General features: G+C 40.8%; 1 protein-coding gene across 3 annotated transcripts in view; it reads left to right on the top strand.

The window, feature by feature from the left end:
* LOC102164776 (uncharacterized) overlaps positions 1 to 20790 on the top strand; it is a 441263-nt gene that overhangs the window by 81540 nt on the left and 338933 nt on the right. For all 3 annotated transcript variants that reach the window (XR_014815509.1, XM_084976403.1, XM_084976401.1), the window contains exons 2-3: positions 12385 to 12509; positions 13035 to 13270. The gene's annotated coding sequence lies outside the window, so the exon portion shown is untranslated. The remainder of the gene's footprint in view (positions 1 to 12384; positions 12510 to 13034; positions 13271 to 20790) is intronic.

Raw genomic sequence — 20790 nt, 5'->3', positions numbered from 1 at the left:
AAAGTACCCGAGTCTTCTGGACATCTTGGGGGTATATGTCCAATCAAAAAACCACTCCCTTGTTCCTGTTCTGTCTTCCATTTGCCCTGTCTTCGGGCTGTGGGGTTGTGCCACAGGTGGACGGCGGATTCAGAGAGAGCCTGCTGCACTCTAAGAATCAGATTTCAAAACAGTGTTAAATGCTCTGTAGGAACAATAACACGTAAACTGTTTGGCACTGACTTTCTAGCCTGTGGCCTGAGAAGCAGAGAAAGTTGGTTAGTGAGGACGTTTGAAGCAGACAGAGATGAGAGAGACGGGCCGAGTCAGGCCTGTGTTCCTGACAGCTTGCCAGTTCATGCTTCCAGTCCTTCGTGAGACCCAGCTCTCCCTTTTCTGGAATTCTGTTAATACCATATCATTCATCTAACAAATCTCCTGAGCCAACGTTTTTCTTCAGGTGCCTCCAGTTTGTTTTCATTAGTTGTAATTGGAGAACCTTGGCTCACATGCTCTCATTTCCCTAAGTTAGATGCTGTTTCCACCTCCACCCCTATGAAGGAAGTGTGCCCAAATGCTCTTTCCACTTGTTGCTGTTTGATGAAATCCTTTCCTCTAGTAATGCAGAGATTCTTGTCTGATTGAGCTTTTTCTTCTTTCATACCTTTCCTTGATGTGTAATCACTGTGAGGTTCCTCGCGTCGACCGTGTTTACAAGGTCCTCCAGTTTGTGCTTCCATTATATTTTGTTCCTTTTCAGCACTCTTGGTCTACCCCAATATTAGCATTTATTAAGTATCAATATCGCACAAAAGGTACAGAAGTCAGATTTCTTTTTTTTTTGTTTTTGTTTTTAGGGCTGCACCCACGGCATGTGGAGGTTCCCGGGATAGGGGTCTAATTGGAGCTGTAGCCGCTGGCCTACACCACAGCCACACTAATGCCAGATCTGAGCCGCATCTGCGACCTACACCACAGCTCATGGCGATGCCAGATCCTTAACCCACTGCACAAGGCCAGGGATCAAACCTGCATCCTCATGAATGCTAGTTGGGTTTGTTAACTGCTGAACCATGATGGGAACTTCAGATTTCTTCTTTTTTCCACCCTATTCATTTTGCAAGGTCCAGTTTAAGTCTCATTTCCACTATGAACCCGTGTCTCATGAATTTCTTTCTTGTCCGGAAAGAATGTAGGTATTATCATCTGTAAGTTATTGTAATATTTCTCTATTATATCTCCCCAAGGCGAGGGAATCATGTCTTATTTATAGTGTAAGTACTTTGTATCATGAGTGCTTACCCCCATGGTAGGTAATCAGCAAGTGCTTATGGAATGAGTGAGTGAATGAATGTAAGGGCGCTTACTTTTCTGCACATGTAGTTGGGGAAGTGCCTGATGATCACAAATATTCCTTAAACATCCTGTTTTTCAGGCTTCTGTTCATCTAAGTCCCCGCTTTTCCCACTTAATCCTGTTTCTCTGGATGATCTCAGTTACCACTGGGATGTCAGTTACCATCTGCCCCATGTTAGTCCCTCCCAAGTGTATATTTTTATAGACTGGTTTGGTCTCCTGAGAGCCAAGCCCCTAAATCCAACTGGTTACCAGACTTCTCCAGGGGGTGTTTCTGCAGGCACTTGAGACTTAGTCTGCCAAACCTTTATTCATTAACTTCTCCACCCACTCTATCCCACCCTCCTCCTTTTCCTCCTCCTCTTCCTCCTCTGATGTTCCTGAAACAGTTCCTTAAGCAGCATTATCTAGTCAATTGAACAAATTTGATGTATCCCCAACATACAGCATGTTGTCTGGTACCTAGCACGCACTCAATATTTGTTGAATAAACAAATGCCATTCACTGGGATGGCCAAATCAACTGAAAATGATAAATTTGATGGTCACATTTAAAAAGAGTTTTAAATTCAGTAATAAAAAGCTAGAAGGAGAGTAAACTCTGGGAATTTCTCACCTGTCACTTTTGGTATCCTTGGAACATCAAACAAAGAGTGTCACTCGTGAGGTCTTAGTTTAAAATCAGATCTAGATGCTACTTTGTCACCTTCCCTGCAACTGTCTGAAATGTTTTCCTTTAGGCCTTAGGGCCTTTGTAGTGATGTCATCTCATGGACAAACGCCAAGTTAAGTTTTTCTGCCTCCTAGAGATTGGGGATATTTTGTGTCATCTATTAGGATTGAGGTTCGAAATGAATTTTTCATTCTTCTCAGGCTACTATTAGAGTCATCAATTGTAATCAAAGAACAGGGGCTTTGGGACTCAGACTGTGTGCGTGATTTTGGCTCCTTTACTTTCTCCTGCTTCGTGACGGACAACCTACAAGCTACTTAAGTTCCTCTAATCTTGATTTTTTTTCATCTATAAACTGAAGACGATATTAGGCATAACAGGGTTCTTGACAAGTTATGTGTAATAAGGTAAGCATGGTCTCTGAAATGAGGATGCCTCAAAAGAAAAAAGGAGCTTCTTTCCCTTGGATGAGTGGTGGTCTGTCACTTAGCTTGATGGTCAGTTTCTTCACTAGTGAATGAAATAGTGCTTAGCCACAGGGTTGTCATGAGGACTAAATTAGTTACATTTGTATGTAGTACGTGATTATTTAGGAAATACTGGTTCTTTCTTACTTGCCAGTAAGGCACTGGGAAATGCCTGAGGTGTTCTCAGTCTGTTAGAACTTGTGGTCAACCTCGAGGCTCCTGTTAGGGAGACCAAGGAGGGCATGAACATACAGGAGGATTATTACTGTGCTTATCTCTGTGATTCAGGGCTGTTCAGTAGCAATGGCTACAAGTGGAAAACTGCCATCTTCTCTCTGTGACATCTCCATGTCCCAGTCTACCTTTATCACTTTTGCCTTCAGGGTCTTTCATCAGGGTACCTTTAACCAATGGGAAATGACTCATACTCAAATGAGAGTTCTCATTGGTTGCTTTTGGGTGACCACATTTTCTGATGGGTACAAGCATCAGCCACTCCAGTTCTTAGGCAATTCCTGACTCCCACTTAGTAGCAGCAGTTCAGTTCTTAGGCAATTCCTGACTCCCTCTAAAACAAGGGATTTTTTCCCAACAATAATGGACTTCTCTGTATCTCTTCCTCCTTCCACTTGGCATAGTGCTCACCCCAAATAAACTGATGGTGGTCCATTCTCTTCAACAACCCAGAAAATTGAATTTCTACAAGTAATAACTTCAACAAAATTAACAGTAGCAAAGACTACCTGTATTTCTTTGGACACCTATTAACTCTAGTAATAAGGAAACTGATAGAACTTCAGTGAGTATGTTTTTATGATAAATGGTGTGAATTGAGGAACACGCCTATGGAGGCAGGTTTTTTCCTAGCAGGTGCCATACACTGAGGTGATAACCATTGTGATGAGCTAGCTTCCAGGATGAGTTGATAAATGAATGACTCTCACTTACCATTGGCCTTTATCAGAAGCTAGACTCGGAAGAGAGGGAGCAGAGCAAGAGATGGGGGGATGGGGGGAGAAGGGGAATTTCCATGTAAGGTACTTTGGGAATCTTGAAGCAAACAATCTTACCCAAGCCTCCCACTCCCTTGATAGATGGCTGTTGGCATCTGTGTTCTTGCAAAAAAAAAGAAGTTTCTTAGTTTAAAAAAAAAAAAAATTAGGCAGATAGAGGACGTTCAAACGCAGCAGTGGAAAAGAGAAGGGAAAAATGCACTTGGCAAGAATTCAGTCAGTTGTCTTCATTGAAATGGCATTGAATTTAAAAAAGCTTCTTCTTTACTGGAGAAGTTAAAACAAGCAAACAGCCAGCCAGGCCATCACTATGCAGTAAACGTTGTAGGAGAAAAAAATATGCAAGGTTTCTTGATTGTTTTTTTTTTTTTTTTTTTCTTTCTATCCTCAAACAAAGAGATCTGTGCTTGTTCCTGAAACAAGGCAAATAAATACACTGCTCACATACCCTGGTGGTTTTAAACCTCTTTCAGGAAGGCAGCTGCCCCTCCCCCCATTTATTCAGGCACTAAGTCCTGCCCCTATGCCTGGTAGCCCACAGTCCTCCAAGTTCGGGTTTACAAGGCACTTGTTTCCAGAATGTGGACTTGGACTAGGGGCAGCGTTTCTGTCTCTGCTGAATGGTGGAAAATAAGGTTCCGGGTGAGAACAATTAGAAACTTGAATGACTCTCCAGGCATCTCGCAATACAAGCTATATTCCTGTTTTTATAAGGAATTAGCTGCAGATCGCTTGGGTAGTGCTTGTCATGCTTTTGAAACGTTCCCTGTGTCTTTCTGGCACAACTGTGTTCTCCTTGGAAGTGGGGTCTTCTTGTAGTCCCTCTCCCCCATCTCTCTCTGGCTTGCCAATTCCAACATTACCCGGGTCCTTTACTCTCTCCAAGATGACCTGAAATGACCTTTTGCTTGGCATGAGACGTGATTCAACTGATAATAAAAGAGCTGGGGGCGGGGTGGCGCTGGCTGCTCAGAGTCGAGGAGTGGGGGAGGGGAAAATGCATTAATTTAAAGACAAATGCTGCCTGGTTTTTTTGCCATACATTTCTGTAATTAGTTTCCTCCATCACCTATTACACGAAGGGAAAAGGTGGTGTTTTTTTTTTTTCTGATTATTTTGAAGGCAAACCTCTCTTTGTTTTGCCTGAGCTCTTGCCTTGTTTAGACGAAGCGGGGAGGAAGAGAAGGAGGGCGGTGGGGGAGGCAGGGAGAAGCTGGCACCCCAGGTGGGGAAGCCGGGGTAGTTCACTGGAATGTGGGGTCGGCTGCCCGGCAGCTTTCTTTCTTGCTGCCTGGCAGTTTGGGGCTGGGAGTTCCTCTCCAAAGCAGCGGGCGCAAGGGTTCCAGGGTGCAGTTCCCTTCTATTTCATATCCGCTGCCTCTGAGGGGCGCGGGCTTGTTCCGGGAGGCTGTGTTTCTTTGTTGTTTTGGGAAACTAATTTTTCTCTAACTCCAGATAGATGCCCATGGCAAGTTTCATCGATCCTCTTTCTCCCTCTCTCTCACTTAGAAAAAAAGGACAAACTGTTTACTTGGATAGTACTCAGCTGAGGTTTCAGGAGTTGGCACAGCAAAAGGTCCTTGTTGTAGAGGGTCCTGCCTTCCCAGAGACCTCCTCTTTAAAGCAGTGCTCTATTCACTCTCTCCGTTGGGTGTGTGTGCACTTGACATATCATGGACATCATTTGAAAAGACAAAGACAAGGTTTCCTTGGGCGGTTGGAGGGGTATTTTGAGCCCAGCTTGACTAGATGAGCTGTGAGAAGAGACAGGTGGATGTTAGAGGTCACGTGAGGACCTGGGGTTAGAGAGCTTCTCATCCAAAGGCTTGTGAAATGCTAGAACATAGTCTAAAGTTGTCCCACCTCCTTAGAGGTGGCAGACAGCTTGCCTGTGAGCTGCCTGGGATAGATATGCAGCCATCCTGTCGCCCTCTCCTCTTGTCAAAGGAAACTTACATATGAGATGCTCTGAGAAGTGAGGAACTCCTCCTCCTTGGTCTGGGAGAATTTCTCTTGCTAAAGTGCCTTGCAGGCTGAAAGTTCCGTGAAAGGCGAGGTGTTTTTTTTTTTTTTAACCATAGTTCTCTTCTAGTTTCACACCTTTTGGCTTTTGTTGGCAACTGTTGTTAATTCATCACAGACATCATGGGTATTGGCTCTGTGCTAGGCATTATGGCTATAAGGTTACCAAAACAAAAAAGACATCTAGTCTTAGCCCTTGCCCTCCAGAAGCTTTCAGTTGAGAAGTGGAAAGAAACAATTAAACAGATGATAACATTCAGGGGAGAAGTAACTGTAAGGTGCTGCCCTTTGGGGGGAAGGTTAACTTTATGGTCTTGCCAGTTCCATTAGAGCCACCAGTGTGATCCCTTTAGTTCCCTCGTTAAAGGAGGTGACCTCTGTTCCAGAAGGGAAGAGTAGGATACTGAATGCCCACTGGCGTGCACTGGCCCCCTCCTCTCAGCTACTCAGTATCTTACTCTTATCTTCTTCAAAAGTGCCTTCTTAGAGGAAAAGAATTACCCTTCTGGAACAGATGAGTGCCAGGAGGCTGGCCTTGAGAATCCCAATGTGGAAGGGCAGTGGTGTCATCTTTGATGAGAACCTCAGCCCAGTTTCTTTCTAACCTGCTGTAGAAAAGGAAGGGGGCTAATAGACCTGAGTACCTTCCATGTGCTATAGATGATGGTGGTGATTTATTTCATTTATGTTCTGTAGAGTCCTTGTGTGGTCCGGATGTGGCACCTGGCTTCATCTGAACAGTACAGTACAAAATGAGCTGATAATTTGCTTCATCATTTTAAGGATAGTAAACAACCAGTACCATCCTAGATGCACAGACAGAAATAGGTTCACTGTGTTAATGAGCATAGGGCTTGCTGTATGACGAACATAAAAGTCAATACTGTGGCACCAGTTTCTGAGAAAAGAAAGAACTTTGAGGTCGACTGGCAAGGAAGCAAGAGGCAGGGTTCAAATCTGTCTCCCCAGTTCAGGGCCAAACAGGGAAATTCCAAACTTGGAAGCTGATGGACTAGTCTTGAATCAGAATCAGTCTGTATAAACTACTCCTTTTGTTGGAAGCCAGATTTTCCTTATTGAAGGACTTCTTGTAAGGGCTCCAGTACCAACATTTCTATTCTTTAACTTCCATGGACTGAAGATACTTGGTTCAGGGGTCATCCTGGAGACATGGGTTCCTATCTTGCACATGTTCAGGGCTATATCTGTAAAATAACTGTGCATTTAACAACTTATTTCAAAGAAGCAAAACCAACTTAAGCTGGTCAGTGGGGTGTTTCTTTTTGTTTTTGGATTTTGTTTTGTTTTTGCTTTTTAGGGCCGCACCTGTGGCATGTGGAGCTTCCCAGGCTAGGGGTCTAATCGGAGCTGCAGCTGCTGGCCTACACCCCAGCCACAGCAACGCCAGATCCCGAGCTGCGTCTGGGACCTACACCACAGCTCACAGCAATGCTGGATCTTAACCCACTGAATGAGGCCAGGGATAGAACCTGCAGCTTCATGGTTCCTAGTTGGATTTGTTTCCGCTGCATCATAATGGGCACTCCAAAGCTGGTCAGTGTTTTACATGCTGTTTCAGTTGTATACAATGAATGCTTTGGGGTATTAGGCTTAATTCTCTCCTAGAATCCCTTTGGAGAAAGTTAGAAAGTATCTATAAAAGTTGGAGAAACTGAGGCTCTGGGAAGTTGTTCAAGCTCCTTACAGCCAGCAGTGATGGAATGAAGGATGAGAACCTTACCTCTCTGATTCTAAAATCCAGTCTTTCAGGATGGCTTGAGTTGCTTGTACTATTAAGAATTGGTTACAATTTTATATTTGAGTATTAAAAATAGAATGGAATATTAGGGTTAAACTTTCACTGACTTAAAGTAATGACTGATAGTTTGGTTGGAAGCTCCGAGTTTTTTTTTTTTTTTTTCTATTAGTATTTCTCTTGGAATTACCTCTTCAGTTAGGCGAAGAGATTCGCCAAGAAAAATCACCACTCAAAGTGACAGGAGCACCTTATTTTTGATCCCAGTCATTGCCATCCAGCCTCATCACTCACCAGACTTGACCTCACATGACTTATAAAATCAAATGCCCCCTCAAGGCTGGAAACTTTTTGCCTTCAACATCAAGTACTGAGCCTCAAGCTCTGGGACCATTCTGAAAGAAGATCCTAGGCAGCTCTTGCTATCAACACTGGCATGTTTGGTGAAAGTGAGTGCTTTTAAAGGGATAGTAATAATTTGTAAAGAGTTTTTGCCCCTTCACACTATAGATTCTAAGTTCACATCCTGCAACCTTGGGCACATGACTCAACCTCTCAGTTCCTTAACTTCATCTGAGAAGTAGAGTAATAGGAGTATCATGTAGGATCATGATAAGGGTTACATTGAGATAATGCATGCACGGTGCTTCACAGGATGCCAAGCTTGTATGAAGCGCTATTATGCTAGCTATTACGTTAATTATTATCATCATTTTATTCATATTAGAATTGATTAAAGTGGAGAGTTGGCATTTTATTTCCCAAGCCTACGGTGGACTTAAGCCACTTTACTAGGCTGATAGATCTTTTTCCTTTCTGGGCTTTGTTTTCCCTTCACCACGACAACACTTCTGGTTTTAAACATCCGTTTATCCCTGGACTCTCAAACATCCGTTTATCCCTGGACTCTCAAAAATAAAAACGCTTGCTTCTAAAATGGTTCTATTAAAAATCATTTATACCAGCACTTGGCAAACTTTTTCTGTAAAGATCCAGATAAGTGTTCTGGACTTTGCGAGCTGTAGGATTTCGGATGCACCCGCCCAGCACTGCTGCTGTAATGTAAAAGCGTACGCCCTAGACAGCACCAAAGGGAACGCGTGTGGGTGTTGCGATATTTATGAACCTTGGAAACTGGATTTCGTATCATTTTAAACTGTCAAAAAATACTACAAAAATTATTTTCCACCATATAGAAATGTGAGAATCACCCTTAACTCCTGCGTTATATAAAAACGCCTGGGCCCCTACCTAGTTGGCTGACGACTAGTATATCCTTTAACCGGAGTTTCAGTCCCTGTGGTGGTGTCAGGAAACTTTTTTTTTCTTTCCAAGTTCTAGAAGAACTTTCAGAAAACATGTCTTTGAGGGGCAGTGCCATGCATGGGGCATACACATAATAGCTGCTTAGCCCCTGGGTTCAGTGTGGGCAGGATGGCTGGCACAGGGGGAGCCAGGTTGGCCCGCTCGAAGTTTTCATTTATGGGAAAACACCAAGGCCTCTGGGAAGAGGCGGTAAAAAGTGCATCTGCCATCATGATGGACATGGCTTCAACCAGGATTTGGACTCTAAACCCTTAGAGGTGTTCTAATTTGGGCAAGTTTAACTTAGTTTTTGAGCTTCAGTTTTCCTAACCATAGAAGTGGAAATAACATCGCCTACTCTGAAGTTACTATGTACCATGTTATGTAGATTCTGTACATGACAGTGTATATTAAGAGAATAGTGATTACTACGTGGTGGATATTTCATACATGTTGCTGAGTATTAATAGGCACTTGGCTCATATTTCTTTCAATTATCCGTCAGTGGGCAGTCTTGGTGGTTGTGAAATGTAAGAGTGGGAAGGGTGGACTTCTGGTATGTAAAAAGAAGTCCTCCGATTTTTAAAAAATTTTTTTTTAATTTTAATTTTCAGGGGTGTGTATGTAAGGGCTGGTGAGAAGACAGGACATTTTTGGCAAAGGAAAAAATAGACTATTTGACATAAGTGACACTTGAAGCTTGTACAAGCAGTGGCTCTGTCATCAGGTTAGGACTTGGCTCAAGATGACATTGGTTTCTGAGGGATCAATCAAGGTGTCAGGACCATTGCTGGAATGGCATCTTCAGGCAGAGTGTCCCATCATCGTCTACTTCCCGCATGCATCGGGGCTCCTTGAAAGGAGAATCAGGGCTGTTGAAGAGGGTCTGTTTGTACAGTCAGAATGGAAATCACTGGTGAGGGTGGAGGTGTACAGGCAAGACTGTGTGCATGTGAGGAGAGGGGGAGAGTGAGAGAAAGGGGTACTTTTCTGCTTATTTATGGTAATAAGTCCTGCTGGTGGAGAAAAACAGGAGAGACGTGTCCTAGGAGTCCGGGTACACAGTGGAGACGGTCACTTCTGTAGATTGCACACTCACTCAGCACAGGGGTCTGGACTGAGGGAAACAGACCTCTTCTGTTTCTGGCCTCTGAGGCAGCTTACAGGTACATTTTTTGAAATAGGGATACAGAGATTATTGTGTACTAAAAATAACTTTGTGATATTCCTGATAAACAGATGCCTCTGGGTGAAATTAGAAAGATTTAACTTTAGCTTAAAAATGACTGTTTCTTCTTCCTGATTTTAGCAACATGTTAATGCTAGCACAATGTTTTAAGACAAGATTTGGATTTAGTTGCTCATGATGGAAGATTTTCTCTAAAAATTTAAAATTCCTACATAAATTCTATAACTCAGGAAGTTATTTCTACAAATTAAGATTGCAAGAATATAGAATCATTTAAATTTGTAAGGGTACATGTCTTTTAAAAGGGGTGATGTGAATTCTTAGAATGCTGTAAGTCATGGGGACATATTGGCTTAAATTGTAATTTCCATAGTTTAGTCCACTTTAGACTAATGGCCAGTTAATAATAAGTTAACTAATCCATAAACTTTCTTGGGAAATTCTTTTTTTTTTTTTTTTAAACTTTTTAGGGCTGTACCTGCGGCATATGAAGGTTCCCAGGCTAGGAGTGGAATCAGAGCTACGGCTGCCAGCCTACGCCACAGCAACACAGGATCCTTAACCCACAGAGCAAGGCCAGGGATCGAACCCACAGCCTCATGGTTCCTAGTTGGATTCATTTCCACTGAGCCACTCCGGCAATTCTTTTTTTTTTTTTTTTTTTTTTTTTTTTTTTTTTTTGTCTTTTTTGTTGTTGCTATTTCTTGGGCCGCTCCCGCGGCATATGGAGGTTCCCAGGCTAGGGGTTGAATTGGAGCTGTAGCCATCGGCCTACGCCAGAGCCACAGCAACGTGGGATCCGAGCCGCGTCTGCAACCTACACCATAGCTCACGGCAACTCCGGATCGTTAACCCACTGAGCAAGGGCAGGGACCGAACCCGCAACCTCATGGTTCCTAGTCGGATTCGTTAACCACTGCGCCACGACGGGAACTCCTAATTGACCTTTATTTTATATATAAATGACTATATCTTAACAATATATGAAAATATCTTTAAGTGGTGTATATACTTATTTTTCTACTTTAAATAGCATCAAAGTGATATAAAATGTGTGTAGAAAAAATTAGGTAGTTTGTTTTTGGTTCCTGTCTTCCAGTTCTCTCTTAGGTCTGGAAAAGCAAAAGCTGCTTAATTTCATAAGGGAGTAATTATATGAATTGTCGAGATAATACTAGGTACAATAATTTTAGAGAAATATAAGTATGTATGCAAAATAAATAGGGTTTGTTTGCCCTTTAAGGAAATTTTTTATAGTTTATTAGGATGGTAAACTTAATTATACTCATATACACATGTATACATTATTATATTTTTTTGCTTTTCAGGGCCACATTCATGGCATATGGAGGTTCCCAGGCTAGGGGTCAAAAGGGAGCTGTGGTTGCTGGCCTACGCCACAGCAACACAGGGACCTGAGCCCTGTCTGTGACTTACACCAAAGCTATGGCAACACTGGATCCTTAACCCACTGAGTGAGGCCAGGGATCAAACCTGTGTGCTCATGGATCCTAGTCAGATTCGTTTCTGCTGTGCCACGATGGGAACTCCCACATGTATATGTTTTATGTGCTGATAAAATCTATTTTCATAGTTACATACTTGTATATGTCTAAGTATACATTTTTATGTCTAAATATGTATAAAGGTATATTAGGGTTATTTCGAGAAGTTTAAAGATAAATGTAATATAAGATTATGTGAAGGAAAACTAAACATGAAGGGTTTGAGGAAGGCGAAATTGCTTTGCTTGGTTTATAATGCTAGCATGTTAAAGGAAACTGAATTGAGTTAAACATTATTTAGAAGGTTGGCTCATTATTAACAGATTTATCCTAAGGCTTGTGAATCCTTCACTGCAAATTGTTATGTGGATGATAGACTCTGTGTATATATATGCACACACATATAGACACACATATATACAAAATGTAAAATTAAGATATATTTGGGTTTTCTTTAAAAAAAAAATCTGGTTATTCTCCATTGAAATAAGAGGTTCCTTTTCATTGCCTATATATTCTGCTAAGTGCCTAAATTTTGGTCATATTTTGAATAATTTTGACCCATATTTCCCCTTTTGTTGAGACAAAAGTTAAATTTCTAATAATCATTGTCTTTCTTGTGAGTTGAAAAATACTGCCTATACCTGTTTTTTGCCTTTGGATATGGTTTTTATTCCCATTTTATTTCCTTTGACATCCCTTCTTCATTTTAGCTTTCTAAGGTAAAATCCCCAAATCAGAAGAATTAAGCCGTTAAAACCAAAATCTATCTTTGGGTTTCCTGGTATGGCTGTTAGGTAGCACAAAGATTGACTCTTTCTCCTTCTAAAAGGAAGAATAGTAGAAAAAATTAGATCTTTTGTAATCAAACATTTTTAGAACTAGAGCTTGAGAATGATTTCAGAAACAATGCTGTGTTTTTGGATACTTGCTGTTTTTACTCCAGACCTTAAAAGAAAAGTTTATTACTTAAACTCCAAGTTATTTTGATTTAGCTATACCCAATGATCACTCTGCATCGCAAATTTAGACTCGTGGTGCAGTATCACTTGATGTGTGGTCCAGTTACTTGCTCATATTATTTGATAACCCCATTGAAGTATTTCTTCCTGAAAACAGATCATTGGATGTCCCTAATGCCTGCAGATGAATTTGCAGTGGGAAAGCCTGTTGAAGATGACGTGCAAATGGGGCAGAGATCTGTTAGCTTGCTCACCTGATGCTTATATACAGGATAGTCTGAGGTACCATCAAGGGTTTATCTTGGGCCATGAATCTTTCTTCTCAGAAGGAGACATCTTTAGCTCATGTAATTCAAGAAGGAGAAAAACTGGGTCTTGTTTAGAGCTCAGTGCCTTTAAGAAGTGAATGGGGAACCCTGGACTGCCTTTTCTGCCTTCAGGCCCCTTCATTCTTTGTTTTACAATTCCACAACGTGGGAAGGCCTTGTATGTTGTGGTTTGGAAGAGAACAGCAGAGTCAGACAAAATTAACTACCATCATAGAACTTGTATAATGCTGGCCTCCTAGAGATAAAATGTGTCCCATGAGAAGAGTTTTGTACTTAGGTCTCTGTAGACCTTCTAGTATCTTTAATATTACCAAGATCTAAGGATCAAAGAAATCACGACATTGTTAAATTAGTTAATACTCCCGTATCTGGTTCTTGGGTCTCTTAGCATTGGGAATGGAAATTCTTTTCATGATGTAATTTGAGCAGTCTTGGAAAGTGAAAACTCTCATATTCTTAAGTATTTGTTCTGTTTCAGTGCTCAAAAATACTGTCTCCAGAGTCTTAAATGCTACTGTGCACCAGTCAAATGATCCAAGAAGTGATATTCTAGAACAGAAGGATAACTTAAAAGATAACTTTACGGCTTGGAATAACTACTATCGGAAACTGTCAGACACCCATGCAGATGTGGATTGGTCATATCTGTAAACATGAGCAGTGACCAAAATGGGGAATTTAGAAATAAAGCCAACACGCTTTCTCGTCCCTGTGGTATGTAATTCTGTGATGAATCATACTTTAACAATTATGTGCCAAGCAATAGTGGAACCAGGAAAAAAACTACTCCAGGTAGTATTTGCCCTTAGAGGATAAGACTGTAGACCAACTAAAACAATTTATCAAAACAGTGCACTAGATGAAAAAGGTTGTCTATTTTTTCATTTAGATGAGATAATCCAGCATAGGTAAATTGATAAAGTCTGCCTGGAGTACGGGCATGGGAAGCAACTGCTGTGGGTTTGGTGCTTTTTTTTTGTTTGTTTGCTTGTTTTGGAATTAGGTAGAGGTGATTGCACAACATTAAGACTGTACAAGTTGCCACTGAATTATTTCCTTTAAAATGGTTAATTTTATATTATGTGAATTTCCCTAAAAACCAAACTGACAAAACTTGTTAGGCTGTCATCAAGGCTCACTGTAAGACCCTTGATATGCTGTGCCCACTACTCCAAAGCTCTGTGTCATGAACTTTGCTCAGTCTCAACCAGTTCCATGCCTCCTAAGACCTGTCTTAAAATAATGCAACTCAGACCCTTAAACTTTATAAATAATATCTCCTTTATTATCCTTTATTATTCCAGTTAAGATGCTTGTTTGTCTTACTGCGGTGGTTCTGATAAACTTAGCTTTACTTGAGTTTTCTGGTGGTCTTTTGGAAGGTCAGCATGATCAGTAAAATCTCTTCCATGGGTTTAAAAAAACTATTTTCAGGGGATTCTTTTTTCTATCCTCAATAGGGTAGCAGCTTTCTGACTCCAAGTAGATATAAGAATGGAGCAAGTTTTCCCATAGTGGCCAGAGGTAGAGAGGCCACTTCCAGCCCCATGAGAAATGGGACAGCAAAGATTAATAGTCATGTAGCCAATGTTTAATATGTCTTGAGGTATTTACAAATAAGGAATAAAGAGTTCTTATTTTAAGAATTACACAGAACAGGGGATGATGGGAAAGCCTGGAAAAGCTGAAGTCTACGTTTTACTTTGGGTAGGAGAGGCCAGGCTTATAGAGAAATCAGTTTCAGACTCACTATATTGGGAAGGAAGGATGTAAACCTGTCAATGAGCTTATTGCCTTCATCTGGTTTGATTCAAGAAATAGTCAGTGTCCAGCCTGTTTATGAAGAGTCTTAGTACCTGTAGATGACTAGGACTGATTTTTTAAGAGGAGGGTGTGTGTGGTGTCTGGAATCATATATTTGCTGTCTATTGCTTTGTAAAAAATTATCCTGTAATGAGTGGCTTAAAACAACACATGTTGAATATCTCAGTGTCTGTGGGTTAAGTTGGGTATCTTACAGTATTTGTGGGTTAAGAATCCAGGCCCATCTCAGCACGTCCTGGTCACCTACTTCAGAATCTCTTTCGGTTACAATCAAGGTGTTGGCTGGGCTGCTGTCACCTTGTCTCATGTTGGGAAGTTCTGCTTCCGAGCTTGTGTGGCCGTGGACAGAGTTCCTCCTGGGCTGTTGCTCTGAGGGCCTCAGTTCCTCACTGGATGTTGTCTTGAGGCAACTGTTTCTTGCCATGTGGGTCTCTCCAACATGGTGGCTTGCTTCCTCGAAGGATGGGGACTGAGAAGTTGATAGAATCCAGCAAGTCAAAAATCGGCCTTCTGTATCCTCATGTTGAAAGCTGTATTCTATCACTTTTGCTGTATTCTGTTAATGAGAATCAAGTCACTGGGGTCTAGCCCATGTTCTAGGGGATGGAACTACACAGGGTATGAGTGCCAGTGGGGATCATTCAAATGCTACCTTTGGGAGTTCCCGTTGTGGCGCAGTGGTTAACGAATCCGACTAGGAACCATGAGGTTGTGGGTTCGATCCCTGCCCTTGCTCAGTGGGTTAATGATCCGGCGTTGCCGTGAGCTGTGGTGTAGGTTGCAGACGCGGCTCGGATCCAGCATTGCTGTGGCTCTTGCGTAGGCCAGCGGCTACAGCTCTGATTCGACCCCTATCCTGGGAACCTCCATATGCCATGGGAGCGGCCCAAAGAAATAGCAAAAAGCCAAAAAAAAAAAAAAATGCTACCTTTGAAAATGGTCTACTGCACATGATAATCATACCTAATTTAAACAGTACATCTCAATAGCTTGAAAATTATAGTGAACTTGTTATTCTGAATTTAAACCAAAAGAAAACCACAAGAGAAGACTCTTAAAATTTTATCCTGAGGGTCTCTGAGAGGCTAAATATTTAATGCACACACTGGTTTTTAAGATTCCCTATCTGTCTGACAGTATTACTGGTTTTTTCTCAGATGAAGTGCCGGAAAAGTTAGGTGTGTTGAAACTGGAGTGTCTGAAAAGTTAGGTGTTTTGTATTTACTTTTACCTTGAAAACTACAAGGCTTGTGTTGTCATCAGCCTCATTCCAATTGACTGGGTTTGCAGACCTCTCCATGGAACAGCTTCACTAAATGAACCAAATGTTTTTTTGCAATTAGAGAAACATCTCAGTACATGGGAAATTGTGGGGAAATTGTGGTGTTTGCTTCAGAAACAGGGATTATTCTGTTTCTTACCATCTGAACTTGTCTAACTATAAAAACAGAAACTTGGTTTGACTGTATCCGGTAGGTTTTCAATAGGTGTTAATTCATTATCTCTTGGAGATGGGGATCTTTGGTATGCTCTAATGGATCAAGGATTAGATCAACAAGTAAGAGACCAAGGCGTTGAAAGAATAATTACCTAATGTATCTGGGATGGCCCTTACAACAACCTTCTCAATTTATCTTTGAAGAAATTGAGGTGCAAAGAGTGGGAATTGTTTATCCAAGAAGATAAAGCTAATTAGAGGAATTTTTAGATTGACACCAGGTCTATTCTTGATTGAGGTTAACTCCATGCCACAAGTATTATAGACTGGATTAAGTATTATGCACTGGGTTAAGACTAAGATTCAAATCCTATCAACTTTGTCCATTTTGTTTCCCACTATATACTATACCTGAAACTGGAAACCTGTATCTGAAGTTTATATCAATAATATTAATAACATTTGTTGAATACATCATGAGTGAATGAAGTCCTAGTTCTGTGATGAACTGGTTGAATGACTATGGCAATTCGTTTCCCTTCTCTGATCTTTAGTTTCCTCATATTTAACCTGAGAGTTGTGGTTTTTGGTTTGGTTCATCTTTTTTTTTTTTTTTTTCTTTTTGGGGCCACACTGCAGCATATGGAGGTTCCCAGGCTAGGGGTCGAATTGAAGCTGTAGCTGCTGGCCTACACCACAACCATAGCAACTCGAGATCCGAGCTGCATCTGTGAGCTACACCACAGCTCAAGACAATGCCAGGTCCTTAATCCACTGAGCAAGGCCAGGGATCGAACCTGGGTCCTCATGGATGCTAGTCAGATTGATTTCTGCTGAGCCACAACAGGAACTCCTGGTTCATCTTTAAAATTCCTTTCAGTTCTAAATTACTATGATTTAATAATAAGTAGTATTTATTGAGTATTGCTTGCACACTACGAATAACACAATACTGCCATTTAATTCTTGTGAACACCCTATGATAAAATAAACCTATGAGGAAAATTGCTAAGCGCTAATAGTAATTTTGATCTCACTCTGAGCCATGCACTTATTAACTCATTTTAATCCTCATCGCTACTCTTTGAGGTACAGAGAAATTTAATTTGTACAGGGCCACATAGGTAATAAGGGGTGGAGCCAGAACTTGAACACAAATGGTGCAATTTCAGAGCCTGTCTGCTTAATCAGGTTGTTATACAGAGTAGTGACATTGTAAGGTCAAAACTGTGGGCTCATTTTGTTCAGTTAAACCTGAGTTAAAGCTTTGTGGCTGCTAGCTTTTTAATTTTCTATTTATAAAAGTTATTTGCACCCAGCTATATTAGCCTTTTCATTTCTTTCCACTTTATAGTCTCCAAGCAAACATTAAATTGCTAAATATGTTGCTATATGTATGATATATATGTGATATATCTTTTATAATACTACCCTGTCATTTAAATAGTGCGTGGAAGTTAGTGTAATTGGCGTTAGTAGTACTGTTTGAAATAATTGGAAATGGAGAATTATTTTTCTGAAGTCATGTCTGGGGTAAGGTGGGTGGATATTTGACTTGCATGGAGAGATTGAGCTGAAATTCCAGAATTACTCAAAATGTTTGGACTGGTGAGGCTTAATGTTCTGGCCATCTGGCAGAAGAAAGACATTAGTCAAACCCATGGAGAATGTGGAAGATGAGGTTTAGATGGTGTGGCTCCAACTTGGTGCTTTATTTTTGTTTTGGTCGCTTTAAGAGTATAACTCAAGAACTCCGAGTCTTCATTTCTGAACACCTACTATGACTAAGACTATATTAGTTGTAACTCTGTATGCAAAACTTGAAAGTGAAATCAGGCAATTTTCTGAATATTGAACTTTTTATGTGGAACTGTGAAAGACCCCAAAGAGTCAAAACAATCTTGTGAAAAAAGAACAAAGCTAGAGATGTATCAAGCTTCTTGATTTTAGTCTGTGCTATGAGCTATAATAAAATGATATGGTACTGGCTCCCAAATGAAAGCAAACAACTATAGATCAGTGGAACAGAATAGGGAGCCCAGATGTAAACTCACCATGGTCAATTCATCTATGACAAAGGATTCAAGAATATGCAATGGGGAAAAGTCGATCTGTTCAGTAAATGATACTGGTAGAACTGGACAGCCACACATAAAATAATGAAATGAGAACATTTTATCATACCATATACAAAAAAACTGAAAAGTTAAAGACCTACGTGTAAGACTAGAAATCGTAAAAATCATAGACTTTTAGAAACGATAGAATACTCTTTGACATCAGTTGTAGCCATATATATTTATCTCAGGAAAAGGAAACAAGAGCAAAAATAAACAATTGGGACCTAATTAAATTTAAAAGGTTTTACATAGCAAAAGAAACCATTGCTAAAACAAAAATACAAGCTACTGAATGGCAGAAAATGTTGGCAAATGATATGCCTAATAAGGGGTTAATATCCAAAATATATAAAGAGCTCATACAACTCAATATCAGAAAACCCTAAACCTGATCTAAAAATGGGCAGAAGACCTGAATAGACATTTTTCCAAAGAAGACATTCAGATGACCAACAGGCACATGAAGAGATAGTCAGCATCACTTATCAGAGAAATGCAAATGAAAACCCCAGTGAGGTATTGTTTTATATCTTTCAGGATGGCTGTCATCAAAAAATCAACCTATAGCAAATGTTGGCAATGATGTGGACAAGAGATTTCCTGGTATACTGTTGGTAGGAATGTAAATTGGTGCAGCCACTATGGAAAACAGTATAGAGGTTCCTCGAAAAGCTAAAAATAGAATTGCTGTATGATCCAGCAGTCCCACTGCTGGGCATATAACTGAAGAAAATGAAAACAGTAACTCGAAGAGTTACATGTGCCCCAGTGTTCACAGCAGCACTATTTATAATAGCCACGATATGGAAGTAAGCATAAATGTTCATCAGCAGAGGAATGGATAAAGACGTGATACACATACACTGTAGAATATTACTCAGTCATGCGAAATGGCAGAATTTCATTATTTTTAACAACACGGATGCACCTGAAGGGTATTATGCTTAGCGAAATGTCAGAAAGAAAAATCTTATCTCTTACCACTTAAATGTGGAATCTAAAAAATGAAAAATACAGCAAAGGCAGGTACAAACTAGTGGTTACTAGTGGAGAGGAGGAAGGGCAGGAAAAGCCTAGAAGTAAGGTACAAACCACTATGTATGTGTAAAATAAGCTACAAGGATATATTGTATAGCACATGGAATAATAGCCTGTATCTTGCAACTTTAAATGGACTGTAACATATACAAATGTCACATCACTATGTTGTATATGGTGAGGACATGAAAAGCTATGTAATTGGAGCATAGTCATGTACTCTAATGGAATTCACTGAGAACCTTCTTAGTGCTTGCTTCAGTTCAGCCAGCCTGTAGTTTGATGTCCACATGGATGTGGGTGGTATGGTATGGGGTAGTGTTAAGGAGAAGCGAAACACTAAAAGGCCAAGGATGGAACACTTAGTAAGGAAAGTGTCATTCTCAAGCAAGGGACTAGGTCTGATACAGAGTCCAGATTTTGGAAAGAAGATTGAAGTGAGTCTTTTAAGCTAAAAGGTGTCAGTGGTCTTTATCTTTGCTCCATATTAGAAAGCTCTCATTCTGAGTGATGCTGATTGGTTGGGGCTGCCTGGGCTTGTCTGTTACGTCCGTCTGGGCTGGCCTAATGGTGCCCTGCTGCGTACGTGTTCCCGGGTGGCCAGCTGCCTCTGCTCTGAAGGAGATGTACAGCCATGACGTTATGCCACTGGTTCAGTCTTAGCAGGTTAAGTGGATAGTTAACCTGTGGAGCCTAATGGGGGATTGAGAATCCTGGGTTCTAGTCTTGGTAATGGCATGCCCTTAGCTCTGTGAACCCTGGGCTCACATGAAACTTCTCTAGGACTTATAGTGTCATCATTGGTGTAAAAAAACAAACAAAAAAAACAAGGTGGGCCTAGATCTGTGAAAACTGCCTCATACTCAGCTCTGGGTTCTGCTGAGGCATTTTAAAAGTAACCACAGTGGCCTTAGCCCCCTTACCTGAACTCCTGACCAACAAGGGACGTCTCCCCCAGAGTTTCTTGAAGGAAAGGTTCTCCTTCTTAAAAACAAAAAAGCGGCCTTTAAGATTGTTTCCAGTTCAAGCGTTCTAGAAAATCTGGTTTGAAACTGTTTAACCTAATTATTACTTTAAAGATCAGTTATAGGTCTGACTGAAAACATCGCATTCTGAATGGAAAAAGTGTGTGTTTCATTTTTTTTTTTTTTTTGCTTCTGGCTTTTTAAGACTGGTTTGTTGATGTGTCAGTGTGAACATTTGGGAGCCTGAGGTTGCGTGTGAGTTTATACTTTCGAATCCTGAGTATAGCCTGAGAAATGAAAGTGTATGGAAGACATCCTGTTCACCCACAGAAAATAGCCTCTCACTCTGAGTTCTTTCAGTAAATATCATTTTGAAGAAAGATGGCATCCTTTCTTTTGAAAGTTCTCCATCGTTCCTCGGAATGAATTTCTTTTCTTGGAAAAAATCAAGTAAAAGAATCACAAAGCGTTGATGTATTCAGAGCAGCTAATGGTCCATCTGAGCTTCTGGGAGGTGTGAACCCTCCTAACCAGCCCAGGTGATACTGTGCCATACTTCTCTGCCAGTGGCCACAAGGTCAGTGGTGCTGTCAGCATATCTGTGTTTTACTAAGGCAACCAAATGGAATTTGTGTGCATTAGTCTAGTGATGATTGGGCAAGAAATAATATGTATGTTGACTCTATTTCATGGAAATAATATGTATATTGACTCTATTTCATGGAAATTGGAGATCTGCTTTTTCTGCCCAAATGCTTCATCCTTAGGAAGGCAAATCCCACGAGGGTAAATGTTCTCTAAGGAAGGCCTAAGAGCATTCTCCTAATATCATAACCTCACCAGATTCTT

Source organism: Sus scrofa, chromosome 9 (assembly GCF_054392235.1).
Source record: "Sus scrofa isolate SSC_HxYL_T2T_F1_AM1 chromosome 9, Sscrofa_HxYL_maternal_Yorkshire_Landrace_v2.0, whole genome shotgun sequence".
Classification (NCBI taxonomy): Eukaryota; Metazoa; Chordata; class Mammalia; order Artiodactyla; family Suidae; genus Sus; species Sus scrofa.
Note: the sequence above shows the minus strand (reverse complement) of the source record. Positions and strands in the feature narration are given on the sequence as shown.